This window comes from Dendrobates tinctorius, unplaced genomic scaffold, assembly GCF_039654945.1.
Source record: "Dendrobates tinctorius isolate UK_male_01 unplaced genomic scaffold, ASM3965494v1 ptg000011l, whole genome shotgun sequence".
NCBI classification, from domain to species: domain Eukaryota; kingdom Metazoa; phylum Chordata; class Amphibia; order Anura; family Dendrobatidae; genus Dendrobates; species Dendrobates tinctorius.
This window is the reverse complement of record NW_027361679.1, coordinates 91085515-91103083: the sequence shown is the minus strand read 5'-3', so window position 1 is coordinate 91103083 and position 17569 is coordinate 91085515. Positions and strand designations below refer to the sequence as shown.

General features: G+C 34.1%; 9 non-coding genes across 9 annotated transcripts; all 9 read right to left on the bottom strand.

The window, feature by feature from the left end:
• Positions 1 to 1257: 1257 nt before the first annotated feature.
• Positions 1258 to 1343, bottom strand: TRNAR-UCU (transfer RNA arginine (anticodon UCU)). The gene is given in 2 exon segments: positions 1258 to 1293; positions 1307 to 1343. It is a non-coding gene; the product is annotated as a tRNA-Arg (tRNA).
• Positions 1344 to 2778: 1435 nt separating this feature from the next.
• On the bottom strand, positions 2779 to 2864 carry TRNAR-UCU (transfer RNA arginine (anticodon UCU)). Its single transcript is given in 2 exon segments — positions 2779 to 2814; positions 2828 to 2864. It is a non-coding gene; the product is annotated as a tRNA-Arg (tRNA).
• A 1435-nt stretch (positions 2865 to 4299) lies between these two features.
• On the bottom strand, positions 4300 to 4385 carry TRNAR-UCU (transfer RNA arginine (anticodon UCU)). The gene is given in 2 exon segments: positions 4300 to 4335; positions 4349 to 4385. It is a non-coding gene; the product is annotated as a tRNA-Arg (tRNA).
• Positions 4386 to 5799: 1414 nt separating this feature from the next.
• On the bottom strand, positions 5800 to 5885 carry TRNAR-UCU (transfer RNA arginine (anticodon UCU)). Its single transcript is given in 2 exon segments — positions 5800 to 5835; positions 5849 to 5885. It is a non-coding gene; the product is annotated as a tRNA-Arg (tRNA).
• Positions 5886 to 7299: 1414 nt separating this feature from the next.
• On the bottom strand, positions 7300 to 7385 carry TRNAR-UCU (transfer RNA arginine (anticodon UCU)). The gene is given in 2 exon segments: positions 7300 to 7335; positions 7349 to 7385. It is a non-coding gene; the product is annotated as a tRNA-Arg (tRNA).
• A 1435-nt stretch (positions 7386 to 8820) lies between these two features.
• TRNAR-UCU (transfer RNA arginine (anticodon UCU)) lies at positions 8821 to 8906 on the bottom strand. Its single transcript is given in 2 exon segments — positions 8821 to 8856; positions 8870 to 8906. It is a non-coding gene; the product is annotated as a tRNA-Arg (tRNA).
• Positions 8907 to 11820: 2914 nt separating this feature from the next.
• On the bottom strand, positions 11821 to 11906 carry TRNAR-UCU (transfer RNA arginine (anticodon UCU)). The gene is given in 2 exon segments: positions 11821 to 11856; positions 11870 to 11906. It is a non-coding gene; the product is annotated as a tRNA-Arg (tRNA).
• Positions 11907 to 13341: 1435 nt separating this feature from the next.
• TRNAR-UCU (transfer RNA arginine (anticodon UCU)) lies at positions 13342 to 13427 on the bottom strand. Its single transcript is given in 2 exon segments — positions 13342 to 13377; positions 13391 to 13427. It is a non-coding gene; the product is annotated as a tRNA-Arg (tRNA).
• Positions 13428 to 14862: 1435 nt separating this feature from the next.
• On the bottom strand, positions 14863 to 14948 carry TRNAR-UCU (transfer RNA arginine (anticodon UCU)). The gene is given in 2 exon segments: positions 14863 to 14898; positions 14912 to 14948. It is a non-coding gene; the product is annotated as a tRNA-Arg (tRNA).
• Between the last annotated feature and the right edge of the window lie 2621 nt (positions 14949 to 17569).

Genomic DNA, 17569 nt, shown 5'->3' with positions numbered 1-17569 from the left:
AAAGAAAGATCTATTTTATATTAAAACTCCTTACATGCACTTTTTAGTCTTACATGCCAGCAGTTCATTTTAAATTACTAACAAAGGTCCCTGTTGGTAAAGTGTCACATAGAAATTCATGCAAGATAACAAAAGGGGTAGCTTTTGTTGGTTTCTAAATCTCAAGCTTTGATCTTTTTCACTTTCTCCAGATTCAATGCAGTAGCCACTGACCCTCAGGAACTTTAGCTGAGAAAAACGGATTGGAACATTAGTTTCATTGTACGCTAATGGGCCACTGGTTTGGGAAGGAAATTAGTCAAAACAAAATAAATAATTTTATCCATGTGAAAAAACTATCAGAGAAGATTTGTTTTAGTCCAAATAAATGCTGGGAAATTTCCTGGAGTCTCCTACTAGATATCCTGATTTTAGCAGTCAGCTATACTTTTCTTTAGATGTTTTTCCATTCCTCATTTTTTCCTTTTGCAGTTTTTCTAAGAATATCTAGGACTGTACAATAGTGGTGAAAAGTTTTCAGACTGATACCAAATTTGGCTTTCACAGTTTACTGCCTTAGATTTTATACTGGTAATTTGTGTTAACTCTAGATTATTCTGAAAAGAGATCAGATGAATTGCCCAAAATTGCAAACTCAGTTCTTACCATGAAAATTAAATTAATCGCAAAAAACTCATTTCCACTAAATTTCAGTTTCCCAAAAATGACCTGCTTGTATGATTTCCGTGGTCTCATCAGCACAGCAGAAGGTGTTTATGAGGACAAGGCAGCTGATAACACTCTGTTCTTATCTTTAAACCTATTTTTTACTTTTAAGCAAACAATTGTCCATGTTTTGCATTAATGACATAAAATTGATACCAAAAAGCCATGCAAACATTTCATCAAACTATGGATGGACTGGAGAATGCTTGCACCAAAGTTGCATTTTTTAAAGTTATAGTTGACAAATCAGCCAAAAATATCTAGAAACTCCAAATCCCGACATTAGAGATCATCAAGAAATATCTTGCAATCACATACAAATAAGAATTTTAGAAAGGTTCAAATTCAAGAATATGGTCTACTGAATACAGGTAACAGAACACCAAACACTAGACCAAAAATATGCAATAATGAATTGTGCCCTATCTGTTATCAATTGTGTCAATGAGCCTTCAGTGGCTGAATTGCATAGTTCAATTTTAAATGTAACATCTAATTTGCTCTAAACGTTATTAACATTTAACCGAGTTAAAGTATTAATGTCTCAAAATACGACTCTGGTGGGACTCGAACCCACAACCTTTGAATCACATCAGCTCCCTAGAAGTCCAATGCGCTATCCATTGCGCCACAGAGCCACAAGCCTTTTTGTTGAAGTAGGTGTTTTGTCAAATCTATACAATATTTTCCTGATGATTAAATAACAGAAAGATTCCTGTTTTCTTTGTAACTTTGTTTTCGCCTTCTTATATGTAAAAGTAAAACTGGTCAGCAGGAAAATGCCTATGTTGTAGAAAAGAAAGATCTATTTTATATTAAAACTCCTTACATGCACTTTTTAGTCTTACATGCCAGCAGTTCATTTTAAATTACTAACAAAGGTCCCTGTTGGTAAAGTGTCACATAGAAATTCATGCAAGATAACAAAAGGGGTAGCTTTTGTTGGTTTCTAAATCTCAAGCTTTGATCTTTTTCACTTTCTACAGATTCAATGCAGTAGCCACTGACCCTCAGGAACTTAAGCTGAGAAAAACGGATTGGAACATTAGTTTCGTTGTACGCTAATGGGCCACTGGTTTGGGAAGGAAATTAGTCAAAACAAAATAAATAATTTTATCCATGTGAAAAAACTATCAGAGAAGCTTTGTTTTAGTCCAAATAAATGCTGGGAAATTTCCTGGAGTCTCCTACTAGATATCCTGATTTTAGCAGTCAGCTATACTTTTCTTTAGATGTTTTTCCATTCCTCATTTTTTCCTTTTGCAGTTTTTCTAAGAATATCTAGGACTGTACAATAGTGGTGAAAAGTTTTCAGACTGATACCAAATTTGGCTTTCACAGTTTACTGCCTTAGATTTTATACTGGTAATTTGTGTTAACTCTAGATTATTCTGAAAAGAGATCAGATGAATTGCCCAAAATTGCAAACTCAGTTCTTACCATGAAAATTAAATTAATCGCAAAAAACTCATTTCCACTAAATTTCAGTTTCCCAAAAATGACCTGCTTGTATGATTTCCGTGGTCTCATCAGCACAGCAGAAGGTGTTTATGAGGACAAGGCAGCTGATAACACTCTGTTCTTATCTTTAAACCTATTTTTTACTTTTAAGCAAACAATTGTCCATGTTTTGCATTAATGACATAAAATTGATACCAAAAAGCCATGCAAACATTTCATCAAACTATGGATGGACTGGAGAATGCTTGCACCAAAGTTGCATTTTTTAAAGTTATAGTTGACAAATCAGCCAAAAATATCTAGAAACTCCAAATCCCGACATTAGAGATCATCAAGAAATATCTTGCAATCACATACAAATAAGAATTTTAGAAAGGTTCAAATTCAAGAAAGAATATGGTCTACTGAATACAGGTAACAGAACACCAAACACTAGACCAAAAATATGCAATAATGAATTGTGCCCTATCTGTTATCCATTGTGTCAATGAGCCTTCAGTGGCTGAATTGCATAGTTCAATTTTAAATGTAACATCTAATTTGCTCTAAACGTTATTAACATATTTCATCTTTTCAAGATCAACCGAGTTAAAGTATTAATGTCTCAAAATACGACTCTGGTGGGACTCGAACCCACAACCTTTGAATCACATCAGCTCCCTAGAAGTCCAATGCGCTATCCATTGCGCCACAGAGCCACAAGACTTTAAGCGGAAGTAGGTGTTTTGTCAAATCTAGACAATATTTTCCTGATGATTAAATAACAGAAAGATTCCTGTTTTCTTTGTAACTTTGTTTTCGCCTTCTTATATGTAAAAGTAAAACTGGTCAGCAGGAAAATGCCTATGTTGTAGAAAAGAAAGATCTATTTTATATTAAAACTCCTTACATGCACTTTTTAGTCTTACATGCCAGCAGTTCATTTTAAATTACTAACAAAGGTCCCTGTTGGTAAAGTGTCACATAGAAATTCATGCAAGATAACAAAAGGGGTAGCTTTTGTTGGTTTCTAAATCTCAAGCTTTGATCTTTTTCACTTTCTACAGATTCAATGCAGTAGCCACTGACCCTCAGGAACTTAAGCTGAGAAAAACGGATTGGAACATTAGTTTCGTTGTACGCTAATGGGCCACTGGTTTGGGAAGGAAATTAGTCAAAACAAAATAAATAATTTTATCCATGTGAAAAAACTATCAGAGAAGCTTTGTTTTAGTCCAAATAAATGCTGGGAAATTTCCTGGAGTCTCCTACTAGATATCCTGATTTTAGCAGTCAGCTATACTTTTCTTTAGATGTTTTTCCATTCCTCATTTTTTCCTTTTGCAGTTTTTCTAAGAATATCTAGGACTGTACAATAGTGGTGAAAAGTTTTCAGACTGATACCAAATTTGGCTTTCACAGTTTACTGCCTTAGATTTTATACTGGTAATTTGTGTTAACTCTAGATTATTCTGAAAAGAGATCAGATGAATTGCCCAAAATTGCAAACTCAGTTCTTACCATGAAAATTAAATTAATCGCAAAAAACTCATTTCCACTAAATTTCAGTTTCCCAAAAATGACCTGCTTGTATGATTTCCGTGGTCTCATCAGCACAGCAGAAGGTGTTTATGAGGACAAGGCAGCTGATAACACTCTGTTCTTATCTTTAAACCTATTTTTTACTTTTAAGCAAACAATTGTCCATGTTTTGCATTAATGACATAAAATTGATACCAAAAAGCCATGCAAACATTTCATCAAACTATGGATGGACTGGAGAATGCTTGCACCAAAGTTGCATTTTTTAAAGTTATAGTTGACAAATCAGCCAAAAATATCTAGAAACTCCAAATCCCGACATTAGAGATCATCAAGAAATATCTTGCAATCACATACAAATAAGAATTTTAGAAAGGTTCAAATTCAAGAAAGAATATGGTCTACTGAATACAGGTAACAGAACACCAAACACTAGACCAAAAATATGCAATAATGAATTGTGCCCTATCTGTTATCCATTGTGTCAATGAGCCTTCAGTGGCTGAATTGCATAGTTCAATTTTAAATGTAACATCTAATTTGCTCTAAACGTTATTAACATATTTCATCTTTTCAAGATCAACCGAGTTAAAGTATTAATGTCTCAAAATACGACTCTGGTGGGACTCGAACCCACAACCTTTGAATCACATCAGCTCCCTAGAAGTCCAATGCGCTATCCATTGCGCCACAGAGCCACAAGACTTTAAGCGGAAGTAGGTGTTTTGTCAAATCTAGACAATATTTTCCTGATGATTAAATAACAGAAAGATTCCTGTTTTCTTTGTAACTTTGTTTTCGCCTTCTTATATGTAAAAGTAAAACTGGTCAGCAGGAAAATGCCTATGTTGTAGAAAAGAAAGATCTATTTTATATTAAAACTCCTTACATGCACTTTTTAGTCTTACATGCCAGCAGTTCATTTTAAATTACTAACAAAGGTCCCTGTTGGTAAAGTGTCACATAGAAATTCATGCAAGATAACAAAAGGGGTAGCTTTTGTTGGTTTCTAAATCTCAAGCTTTGATCTTTTTCACTTTCTACAGATTCAATGCAGTAGCCACTGACCCTCAGGAACTTAAGCTGAGAAAAACGGATTGGAACATTAGTTTCGTTGTACGCTAATGGGCCACTGGTTTGGGAAGGAAATTAGTCAAAACAAAATAAATAATTTTATCCATGTGAAAAAACTATCAGAGAAGCTTTGTTTTAGTCCAAATAAATGCTGGGAAATTTCCTGGAGTCTCCTACTAGATATCCTGATTTTAGCAGTCAGCTATACTTTTCTTTAGATGTTTTTCCATTCCTCATTTTTTCCTTTTGCAGTTTTTCTAAGAATATCTAGGACTGTACAATAGTGGTGAAAAGTTTTCAGACTGATACCAAATTTGGCTTTCACAGTTTACTGCCTTAGATTTTATACTGGTAATTTGTGTTAACTCTAGATTATTCTGAAAAGAGATCAGATGAATTGCCCAAAATTGCAAACTCAGTTCTTACCATGAAAATTAAATTAATCGCAAAAAACTCATTTCCACTAAATTTCAGTTTCCCAAAAATGACCTGCTTGTATGATTTCCGTGGTCTCATCAGCACAGCAGAAGGTGTTTATGAGGACAAGGCAGCTGATAACACTCTGTTCTTATCTTTAAACCTATTTTTTACTTTTAAGCAAACAATTGTCCATGTTTTGCATTAATGACATAAAATTGATACCAAAAAGCCATGCAAACATTTCATCAAACTATGGATGGACTGGAGAATGCTTGCACCAAAGTTGCATTTTTTAAAGTTATAGTTGACAAATCAGCCAAAAATATCTAGAAACTCCAAATCCCGACATTAGAGATCATCAAGAAATATCTTGCAATCACATACAAATAAGAATTTTAGAAAGGTTCAAATTCAAGAATATGGTCTACTGAATACAGGTAACAGAACACCAAACACTAGACCAAAAATATGCAATAATGAATTGTGCCCTATCTGTTATCAATTGTGTCAATGAGCCTTCAGTGGCTGAATTGCATAGTTCAATTTTAAATGTAACATCTAATTTGCTCTAAACGTTATTAACATTTAACCGAGTTAAAGTATTAATGTCTCAAAATATGACTCTGGTGGGACTCGAACCCACAACCTTTGAATCACATCAGCTCCCTAGAAGTCCAATGCGCTATCCATTGCGCCACAGAGCCACAAGACTTTAAGCGGAAGTAGGTGTTTTGTCAAATCTAGACAATATTTTCCTGATGATTAAATAACAGAAAGATTCCTGTTTTCTTTGTAACTTTGTTTTCGCCTTCTTATATGTAAAAGTAAAACTGGTCAGCAGGAAAATGCCTATGTTGTAGAAAAGAAAGATCTATTTTATATTAAAACTCCTTACATGCACTTTTTAGTCTTACATGCCAGCAGTTCATTTTAAATTACTAACAAAGGTCCCTGTTGGTAAAGTGTCACATAGAAATTCATGCAAGATAACAAAAGGGGTAGCTTTTGTTGGTTTCTAAATCTCAAGCTTTGATCTTTTTCACTTTCTACAGATTCAATGCAGTAGCCACTGACCCTCAGGAACTTAAGCTGAGAAAAACGGATTGGAACATTAGTTTCGTTGTACGCTAATGGGCCACTGGTTTGGGAAGGAAATTAGTCAAAACAAAATAAATAATTTTATCCATGTGAAAAAACTATCAGAGAAGCTTTGTTTTAGTCCAAATAAATGCTGGGAAATTTCCTGGAGTCTCCTACTAGATATCCTGATTTTAGCAGTCAGCTATACTTTTCTTTAGATGTTTTTCCATTCCTCATTTTTTCCTTTTGCAGTTTTTCTAAGAATATCTAGGACTGTACAATAGTGGTGAAAAGTTTTCAGACTGATACCAAATTTGGCTTTCACAGTTTACTGCCTTAGATTTTATACTGGTAATTTGTGTTAACTCTAGATTATTCTGAAAAGAGATCAGATGAATTGCCCAAAATTGCAAACTCAGTTCTTACCATGAAAATTAAATTAATCGCAAAAAACTCATTTCCACTAAATTTCAGTTTCCCAAAAATGACCTGCTTGTATGATTTCCGTGGTCTCATCAGCACAGCAGAAGGTGTTTATGAGGACAAGGCAGCTGATAACACTCTGTTCTTATCTTTAAACCTATTTTTTACTTTTAAGCAAACAATTGTCCATGTTTTGCATTAATGACATAAAATTGATACCAAAAAGCCATGCAAACATTTCATCAAACTATGGATGGACTGGAGAATGCTTGCACCAAAGTTGCATTTTTTAAAGTTATAGTTGACAAATCAGCCAAAAATATCTAGAAACTCCAAATCCCGACATTAGAGATCATCAAGAAATATCTTGCAATCACATACAAATAAGAATTTTAGAAAGGTTCAAATTCAAGAATATGGTCTACTGAATACAGGTAACAGAACACCAAACACTAGACCAAAAATATGCAATAATGAATTGTGCCCTATCTGTTATCAATTGTGTCAATGAGCCTTCAGTGGCTGAATTGCATAGTTCAATTTTAAATGTAACATCTAATTTGCTCTAAACGTTATTAACATTTAACCGAGTTAAAGTATTAATGTCTCAAAATACGACTCTGGTGGGACTCGAACCCACAACCTTTGAATCACATCAGCTCCCTAGAAGTCCAATGCGCTATCCATTGCGCCACAGAGCCACAAGCCTTTTTGTTGAAGTAGGTGTTTTGTCAAATCTATACAATATTTTCCTGATGATTAAATAACAGAAAGATTCCTGTTTTCTTTGTAACTTTGTTTTCGCCTTCTTATATGTAAAAGTAAAACTGGTCAGCAGGAAAATGCCTATGTTGTAGAAAAGAAAGATCTATTTTATATTAAAACTCCTTACATGCACTTTTTAGTCTTACATGCCAGCAGTTCATTTTAAATTACTAACAAAGGTCCCTGTTGGTAAAGTGTCACATAGAAATTCATGCAAGATAACAAAAGGGGTAGCTTTTGTTGGTTTCTAAATCTCAAGCTTTGATCTTTTTCACTTTCTACAGATTCAATGCAGTAGCCACTGACCCTCAGGAACTTAAGCTGAGAAAAACGGATTGGAACATTAGTTTCGTTGTACGCTAATGGGCCACTGGTTTGGGAAGGAAATTAGTCAAAACAAAATAAATAATTTTATCCATGTGAAAAAACTATCAGAGAAGCTTTGTTTTAGTCCAAATAAATGCTGGGAAATTTCCTGGAGTCTCCTACTAGATATCCTGATTTTAGCAGTCAGCTATACTTTTCTTTAGATGTTTTTCCATTCCTCATTTTTTCCTTTTGCAGTTTTTCTAAGAATATCTAGGACTGTACAATAGTGGTGAAAAGTTTTCAGACTGATACCAAATTTGGCTTTCACAGTTTACTGCCTTAGATTTTATACTGGTAATTTGTGTTAACTCTAGATTATTCTGAAAAGAGATCAGATGAATTGCCCAAAATTGCAAACTCAGTTCTTACCATGAAAATTAAATTAATCGCAAAAAACTCATTTCCACTAAATTTCAGTTTCCCAAAAATGACCTGCTTGTATGATTTCCGTGGTCTCATCAGCACAGCAGAAGGTGTTTATGAGGACAAGGCAGCTGATAACACTCTGTTCTTATCTTTAAACCTATTTTTTACTTTTAAGCAAACAATTGTCCATGTTTTGCATTAATGACATAAAATTGATACCAAAAAGCCATGCAAACATTTCATCAAACTATGGATGGACAGGAGAATGCTTGCACCAAAGTTGCATTTTTTAAAGTTATAGTTGACAAATCAGCCAAAAATATCTAGAAACTCCAAATCCCGACATTAGAGATCATCAAGAAATATCTTGCAATCACATACAAATAAGAATTTTAGAAAGGTTCAAATTCAAGAAAGAATATGGTCTACTGAATACAGGTAACAGAACACCAAACACTAGACCAAAAATATGCAATAATGAATTGTGCCCTATCTGTTATCCATTGTGTCAATGAGCCTTCAGTGGCTGAATTGCATAGTTCAATTTTAAATGTAACATCTAATTTGCTCTAAACGTTATTAACATATTTCATCTTTTCAAGATCAACCAAGTTAAAGTATTAATGTCTCAAAATACGACTCTGGTGGGACTCGAACCCACAACCTTTGAATCACATCAGCTCCCTAGAAGTCCAATGCGCTATCCATTGCGCCACAGAGCCACAAGACTTTAAGCGGAAGTAGGTGTTTTGTCAAATCTAGACAATATTTTCCTGATGATTAAATAACAGAAAGATTCCTGTTTTCTTTGTAACTTTGTTTTCGCCTTCTTATATGTAAAAGTAAAACTGGTCAGCAGGAAAATGCCTATGTTGTAGAAAAGAAAGATCTATTTTATATTAAAACTCCTTACATGCACTTTTTAGTCTTACATGCCAGCAGTTCATTTTAAATTACTAACAAAGGTCCCTGTTGGTAAAGTGTCACATAGAAATTCATGCAAGATAACAAAAGGGGTAGCTTTTGTTGGTTTCTAAATCTCAAGCTTTGATCTTTTTCACTTTCTCCAGATTCAATGCAGTAGCCACTGACCCTCAGGAACTTAAGCTGAGAAAAACGGATTGGAACATTAGTTTCGTTGTACGCTAATGGGCCACTGGTTTGGGAAGGAAATTAGTCAAAACAAAATAAATAATTTTATCCATGTGAAAAAACTATCAGAGAAGCTTTGTTTTAGTCCAAATAAATGCTGGGAAATTTCCTGGAGTCTCCTACTAGATATCCTGATTTTAGCAGTCAGCTATACTTTTCTTTAGATGTTTTTCCATTCCTCATTTTTTCCTTTTGCAGTTTTTCTAAGAATATCTAGGACTGTACAATAGTGGTGAAAAGTTTTCAGACTGATACCAAATTTGGCTTTCACAGTTTACTGCCTTAGATTTTATACTGGTAATTTGTGTTAACTCTAGATTATTCTGAAAAGAGATCAGATGAATTGCCCAAAATTGCAAACTCAGTTCTTACCATGAAAATTAAATTAATCGCAAAAAACTCATTTCCACTAAATTTCAGTTTCCCAAAAATGACCTGCTTGTATGATTTCCGTGGTCTCATCAGCACAGCAGAAGGTGTTTATGAGGACAAGGCAGCTGATAACACTCTGTTCTTATCTTTAAACCTATTTTTTACTTTTAAGCAAACAATTGTCCATGTTTTGCATTAATGACATAAAATTGATACCAAAAAGCCATGCAAACATTTCATCAAACTATGGATGGACTGGAGAATGCTTGCACCAAAGTTGCATTTTTTAAAGTTATAGTTGACAAATCAGCCAAAAATATCTAGAAACTCCAAATCCCGACATTAGAGATCATCAAGAAATATCTTGCAATCACATACAAATAAGAATTTTAGAAAGGTTCAAATTCAAGAAAGAATATGGTCTACTGAATACAGGTAACAGAACACCAAACACTAGACCAAAAATATGCAATAATGAATTGTGCCCTATCTGTTATCCATTGTGTCAATGAGCCTTCAGTGGCTGAATTGCATAGTTCAATTTTAAATGTAACATCTAATTTGCTCTAAACGTTATTAACATTTTTCATCTTTTCAAGATGAACCGAGTTAAAGTATTAATGTCTCAAAATACGACTCTGGTGGGACTCGAACCCACAACCTTTGAATCACATCAGCTCCCTAGAAGCCACAGAGCCACAAGCCTTTTTGTTGAAGTAGGTGTTTTGTCAAATCTAGACAATATTTTCCTGATGATTAAATAACAGAAAGATTCCTGTTTTCTTTGTAACTTTGTTTTCGCCTTCTTATATGTAAAAGTAAAACTGGTCAGCAGGAAAATGCCTATGTTGTAGAAAAGAAAGATCTATTTTATATTAAAACTCCTTACATGCACTTTTTAGTCTTACATGCCAGCAGTTCATTTTAAATTACTAACAAAGGTCCCTGTTGGTAAAGTGTCACATAGAAATTCATGCAAGATAACAAAAGGGGTAGCTTTTGTTGGTTTCTAAATCTCAAGCTTTGATCTTTTTCACTTTCTACAGATTCAATGCAGTAGCCACTGACCCTCAGGAACTTAAGCTGAGAAAAACGGATTGGAACATTAGTTTCGTTGTACGCTAATGGGCCACTGGTTTGGGAAGGAAATTAGTCAAAACAAAATAAATAATTTTATCCATGTGAAAAAACTATCAGAGAAGCTTTGTTTTAGTCCAAATAAATGCTGGGAAATTTCCTGGAGTCTCCTACTAGATATCCTGATTTTAGCAGTCAGCTATACTTTTCTTTAGATGTTTTTCCATTCCTCATTTTTTCCTTTTGCAGTTTTTCTAAGAATATCTAGGACTGTACAATAGTGGTGAAAAGTTTTCAGACTGATACCAAATTTGGCTTTCACAGTTTACTGCCTTAGATTTTATACTGGTAATTTGTGTTAACTCTAGATTATTCTGAAAAGAGATCAGATGAATTGCCCAAAATTGCAAACTCAGTTCTTACCATGAAAATTAAATTAATCGCAAAAAACTCATTTCCACTAAATTTCAGTTTCCCAAAAATGACCTGCTTGTATGATTTCCGTGGTCTCATCAGCACAGCAGAAGGTGTTTATGAGGACAAGGCAGCTGATAACACTCTGTTCTTATCTTTAAACCTATTTTTTACTTTTAAGCAAACAATTGTCCATGTTTTGCATTAATGACATAAAATTGATACCAAAAAGCCATGCAAACATTTCATCAAACTATGGATGGACTGGAGAATGCTTGCACCAAAGTTGCATTTTTTAAAGTTATAGTTGACAAATCAGCCAAAAATATCTAGAAACTCCAAATCCCGACATTAGAGATCATCAAGAAATATCTTGCAATCACATACAAATAAGAATTTTAGAAAGGTTCAAATTCAAGAATATGGTCTACTGAATACAGGTAACAGAACACCAAACACTAGACCAAAAATATGCAATAATGAATTGTGCCCTATCTGTTATCAATTGTGTCAATGAGCCTTCAGTGGCTGAATTGCATAGTTCAATTTTAAATGTAACATCTAATTTGCTCTAAACGTTATTAACATTTAACCGAGTTAAAGTATTAATGTCTCAAAATACGACTCTGGTGGGACTCGAACCCACAACCTTTGAATCACATCAGCTCCCTAGAAGTCCAATGCGCTATCCATTGCGCCACAGAGCCACAAGCCTTTTTGTTGAAGTAGGTGTTTTGTCAAATCTATACAATATTTTCCTGATGATTAAATAACAGAAAGATTCCTGTTTTCTTTGTAACTTTGTTTTCGCCTTCTTATATGTAAAAGTAAAACTGGTCAGCAGGAAAATGCCTATGTTGTAGAAAAGAAAGATCTATTTTATATTAAAACTCCTTACATGCACTTTTTAGTCTTACATGCCAGCAGTTCATTTTAAATTACTAACAAAGGTCCCTGTTGGTAAAGTGTCACATAGAAATTCATGCAAGATAACAAAAGGGGTAGCTTTTGTTGGTTTCTAAATCTCAAGCTTTGATCTTTTTCACTTTCTCCAGATTCAATGCAGTAGCCACTGACCCTCAGGAACTTAAGCTGAGAAAAACGGATTGGAACATTAGTTTCGTTGTACGCTAATGGGCCACTGGTTTGGGAAGGAAATTAGTCAAAACAAAATAAATAATTTTATCCATGTGAAAAAACTATCAGAGAAGCTTTGTTTTAGTCCAAATAAATGCTGGGAAATTTCCTGGAGTCTCCTACTAGATATCCTGATTTTAGCAGTCAGCTATACTTTTCTTTAGATGTTTTTCCATTCCTCATTTTTTCCTTTTGCAGTTTTTCTAAGAATATCTAGGACTGTACAATAGTGGTGAAAAGTTTTCAGACTGATACCAAATTTGGCTTTCACAGTTTACTGCCTTAGATTTTATACTGGTAATTTGTGTTAACTCTAGATTATTCTGAAAAGAGATCAGATGAATTGCCCAAAATTGCAAACTCAGTTCTTACCATGAAAATTAAATTAATCGCAAAAAACTCATTTCCACTAAATTTCAGTTTCCCAAAAATGACCTGCTTGTATGATTTCCGTGGTCTCATCAGCACAGCAGAAGGTGTTTATGAGGACAAGGCAGCTGATAACACTCTGTTCTTATCTTTAAACCTATTTTTTACTTTTAAGCAAACAATTGTCCATGTTTTGCATTAATGACATAAAATTGATACCAAAAAGCCATGCAAACATTTCATCAAACTATGGATGGACTGGAGAATGCTTGCACCAAAGTTGCATTTTTTAAAGTTATAGTTGACAAATCAGCCAAAAATATCTAGAAACTCCAAATCCCGACATTAGAGATCATCAAGAAATATCTTGCAATCACATACAAATAAGAATTTTAGAAAGGTTCAAATTCAAGAAAGAATATGGTCTACTGAATACAGGTAACAGAACACCAAACACTAGACCAAAAATATGCAATAATGAATTGTGCCCTATCTGTTATCCATTGGGTCAGTGAGCCTTCAGTGGCTGAATTGCATAGTTCAATTTTAAACGTAACATCTAATTTGCTCTAAACGTTATTAACATTTTTCCTCTTTTCAAGATCAACCGAGTTAAAGTATTAATGTCTCAAAATACAACTCTGGTGGGACTCGAACCCACAACCTTTGAATCACATCAGCTCCCTAGAAGTCCAATGCGCTATCCATTGCGCCACAGAGCCACAAGCTTTTTTGCTGATGTAGGTGTTTTGTCAAATCTAGACAATATTTTCCTGATGATTAAATAACAGAAAGATTCCTGTTTTCTTTGTAACTTTGTTTTCGCCTTCTTATATGTAAAAGTAAAACTGGTCAGCAGGAAAATGCCTATGTTGTAGAAAAGAAAGATCTATTTTATATTAAAACTCCTTACAAGCACTTTTTAGTCTTACATGCCAGCAGTTCATTTTAAATTACTAACAAAGGTCCCTGTTGGTAAAGTGTCACATAGAAATTCATGCAAGATAACAAAAGGGGTAGCTTTTGTTGGTTTCTAAATCTCAAGCTTTGATCTTTTTCACTTTCTACAGATTCAATGCAGTAGCCACTGACCCTCAGGAACTTAAGCTGAGAAAAACGGATTGGAACATTAGTTTCGTTGTACGCTAATGGGCCACTGGTTTGGGAAGGAAATTAGTCAAAACAAAATAAATAATTTTATCCATGTGAAAAAACTATCAGAGAAGCTTTGTTTTAGTCCAAATAAATGCTGGGAAATTTCCTGGAGTCTCCTACTAGATATCCTGATTTTAGCAGTCAGCTATACTTTTCTTTAGATGTTTTTCCATTCCTCATTTTTTCCTTTTGCAGTTTTTCTAAGAATATCTAGGACTGTACAATAGTGGTGAAAAGTTTTCAGACTGATACCAAATTTGGCTTTCACAGTTTACTGCCTTAGATTTTATACTGGTAATTTGTGTTAACTCTAGATTATTCTGAAAAGAGATCAGATGAATTGCCCAAAATTGCAAACTCAGTTCTTACCATGAAAATTAAATTAATCGCAAAAAACTCATTTCCACTAAATTTCAGTTTCCCAAAAATGACCTGCTTGTATGATTTCCGTGGTCTCATCAGCACAGCAGAAGGTGTTTATGAGGACAAGGCAGCTGATAACACTCTGTTCTTATCTTTAAACCTATTTTTTACTTTTAAGCAAACAATTGTCCATGTTTTGCATTAATGACATAAAATTGATACCAAAAAGCCATGCAAACATTTCATCAAACTATGGATGGACTGGAGAATGCTTGCACCAAAGTTGCATTTTTTAAAGTTATAGTTGACAAATCAGCCAAAAATATCTAGAAACTCCAAATCCCGACATTAGAGATCATCAAGAAATATCTTGCAATCACATACAAATAAGAATTTTAGAAAGGTTCAAATTCAAGAAAGAATATGGTCTACTGAATACAGGTAACAGAACACCAAACACTAGACCAAAAATATGCAATAATGAATTGTGCCCCATCTGTTATCCATTGGGTCAGTGAGCCTTCAGTGGCTGAATTGCATAGTTCAATTTTAAATGTAACATCTAATTTGCTCTAAACGTTATTAACATTTCTAATCTTTTCAAGATCAACCGAGTTAAAGTATTAATGTCTCAAAATACGACTCTGGTGGGACTCGAACCCACAACCTTTGAATCACATCAGCTCCCTAGAAGTCCAATGCGCTATCCATTGCGCCACAGAGCCACAAGCCTTTATGTTGAAGTAGGTGTTTTGTCAAATCTAGACAATATTTTCCTGATGATTAAATAACAGAAAGATTCCTGTTTTCTTTGTAACTTTGTTTTCGCCTTCTTATATGTAAAAGTAAAACTGGTCAGCAGGAAAATGCCTATGTTGTAGAAAAGAAAGATCTATTTTATATTAAAACTCCTTACATGCACTTTTTAGTCTTACATGCCAGCAGTTCATTTTAAATTACTAACAAAGGTCCCTGTTGGTAAAGTGTCACATAGAAATTCATGCAAGATAACAAAAGGGGTAGCTTTTGTTGGTTTCTAAATCTCAAGCTTTGATCTTTTTCACTTTCTCCAGATTCAATGCAGTAGCCACTGACCCTCAGGAACTTAAGCTGAGAAAAACGGATTGGAACATTAGTTTCGTTGTACGCTAATGGGCCACTGGTTTGGGAAGGAAATTAGTCAAAACAAAATAAATAATTTTATCCATGTGAAAAAACTATCAGAGAAGCTTTGTTTTAGTCCAAATAAATGCTGGGAAATTTCCTGGAGTCTCCTACTAGATATCCTGATTTTAGCAGTCAGCTATACTTTTCTTTAGATGTTTTTCCATTCCTCATTTTTTCCTTTTGCAGTTTTTCTAAGAATATCTAGGACTGTACAATAGTGGTGAAAAGTTTTCAGACTGATACCAAATTTGGCTTTCACAGTTTACTGCCTTAGATTTTATACTGGTAATTTGTGTTAACTCTAGATTATTCTGAAAAGAGATCAGATGAATTGCCCAAAATTGCAAACTCAGTTCTTACCATGAAAATTAAATTAATCGCAAAAAACTCATTTCCACTAAATTTCAGTTTCCCAAAAATGACCTGCTTGTATGATTTCCGTGGTCTCATCAGCACAGCAGAAGGTGTTTATGAGGACAAGGCAGCTGATAACACTCTGTTCTTATCTTTAAACCTATTTTTTACTTTTAAGCAAACAATTGTCCATGTTTTGCATTAATGACATAAAATTGATACCAAAAAGCCATGCAAACATTTCATCAAACTATGGATGGACTGGAGAATGCTTGCACCAAAGTTGCATTTTTTAAAGTTATAGTTGACAAATCAGCCAAAAATATCTAGAAACTCCAAATCCCGACATTAGAGATCATCAAGAAATATCTTGCAATCACATACAAATAAGAATTTTAGAAAGGTTCAAATTCAAGAAAGAATATGGTCTACTGAATACAGGTAACAGAACACCAAACACTAGACCAAAAATATGCAATAATGAATTGTGCCCTATCTGTTATCCATTGTGTCAATGAGCCTTCAGTGGCTGAATTGCATAGTTCAATTTTAAATGTAACATCTAATTTGCTCTAAACGTTATTAACATTTTTCATCTTTTCAAGATGAACCGAGTTAAAGTATTAATGTCTCAAAATACGACTCTGGTGGGACTCGCTATCCATTGCGCCACAGAGCCACAAGCCTTTTTGTTGAAGTAGGTGTTTTGTCAAATCTAGACAATATTTTCCTGATGATTAAGTAACAGAAAGATTCCTGTTTTCTTTGTAACTTTGTTTTCGCCTTCTTATATGTAAAAGTAAAACTGGTCAGCAGGAAAATGCCTATGTTGTAGAAAAGAAAGATCTATTTTATATTAAAACTCCTTATATGCACTTTTTAGTCTTACATGCCAGCAGTTCATTTTAAATTACTAACAAAGGTCCCTGTTGGTAAAGTGTCACATAGAAATTCATGCAAGATAACAAAAGGGGTAGCTTTTGTTGGTTTCTAAATCTCAAGCTTTGATCTTTTTCACTTTCTACAGATTCAATGCAGTAGCCACTGACCCTCAGGAACTTAAGCTGAGAAAAATGGATTGGAACATTAGTTTCGTTGTACGCTAATGGGCCACTGGTTTGGGAAGGAAATTAGTCAAAACAAAATAAATAATTTTATCCATGTGAAAAAACTATCAGAGAAGCTTTGTTTTAGTCCAAATAAATGCTGGGAAATTTCCTGGAGTCTCCTACTAGATATCCTGATTTTAGCAGTCAGCTATACTTTTCTTTAGATGTTTTTCCATTCCTCATTTTTTCCTTTTGCAGTTTTTCTAAGAATATCTAGGACTGTACAATAGTGGTGAAAAGTTTTCAGACTGATACCAAATTTGGCTTTCACAGTTTACTGCCTTAGATTTTATACTGGTAATTTGTGTTAACTCTAGATTATTCTGAAAAGAGATCAGATGAATTGCCCAAAATTGCAAACTCAGTTCTTACCATGAAAATTAAATTAATCGCAAAAAACTCATTTCCACTAAATTTCAGTTTCCCAAAAATGACCTGCTTGTATGATTTCCGTGCTCATCAGCACAGCAGAAGGTGTTTATGAGGACAAGGCAGCTGATAACACTCTGTTCTTATCTTTAAACCTATTTTTTACTTTTAAGCAAACAATTGTCCATGTTTTGCATTAATGACATAAAATTGATACCAAAAAGCCATGCAAACATTTCATCAAACTATGGATGGACTGGAGAATGCTTGCACCAAAGTTGCATTTTTTAAAGTTATAGTTGACAAATCAGCCAAAAATATCTAGAAACTCCAAATCCCGACATTAG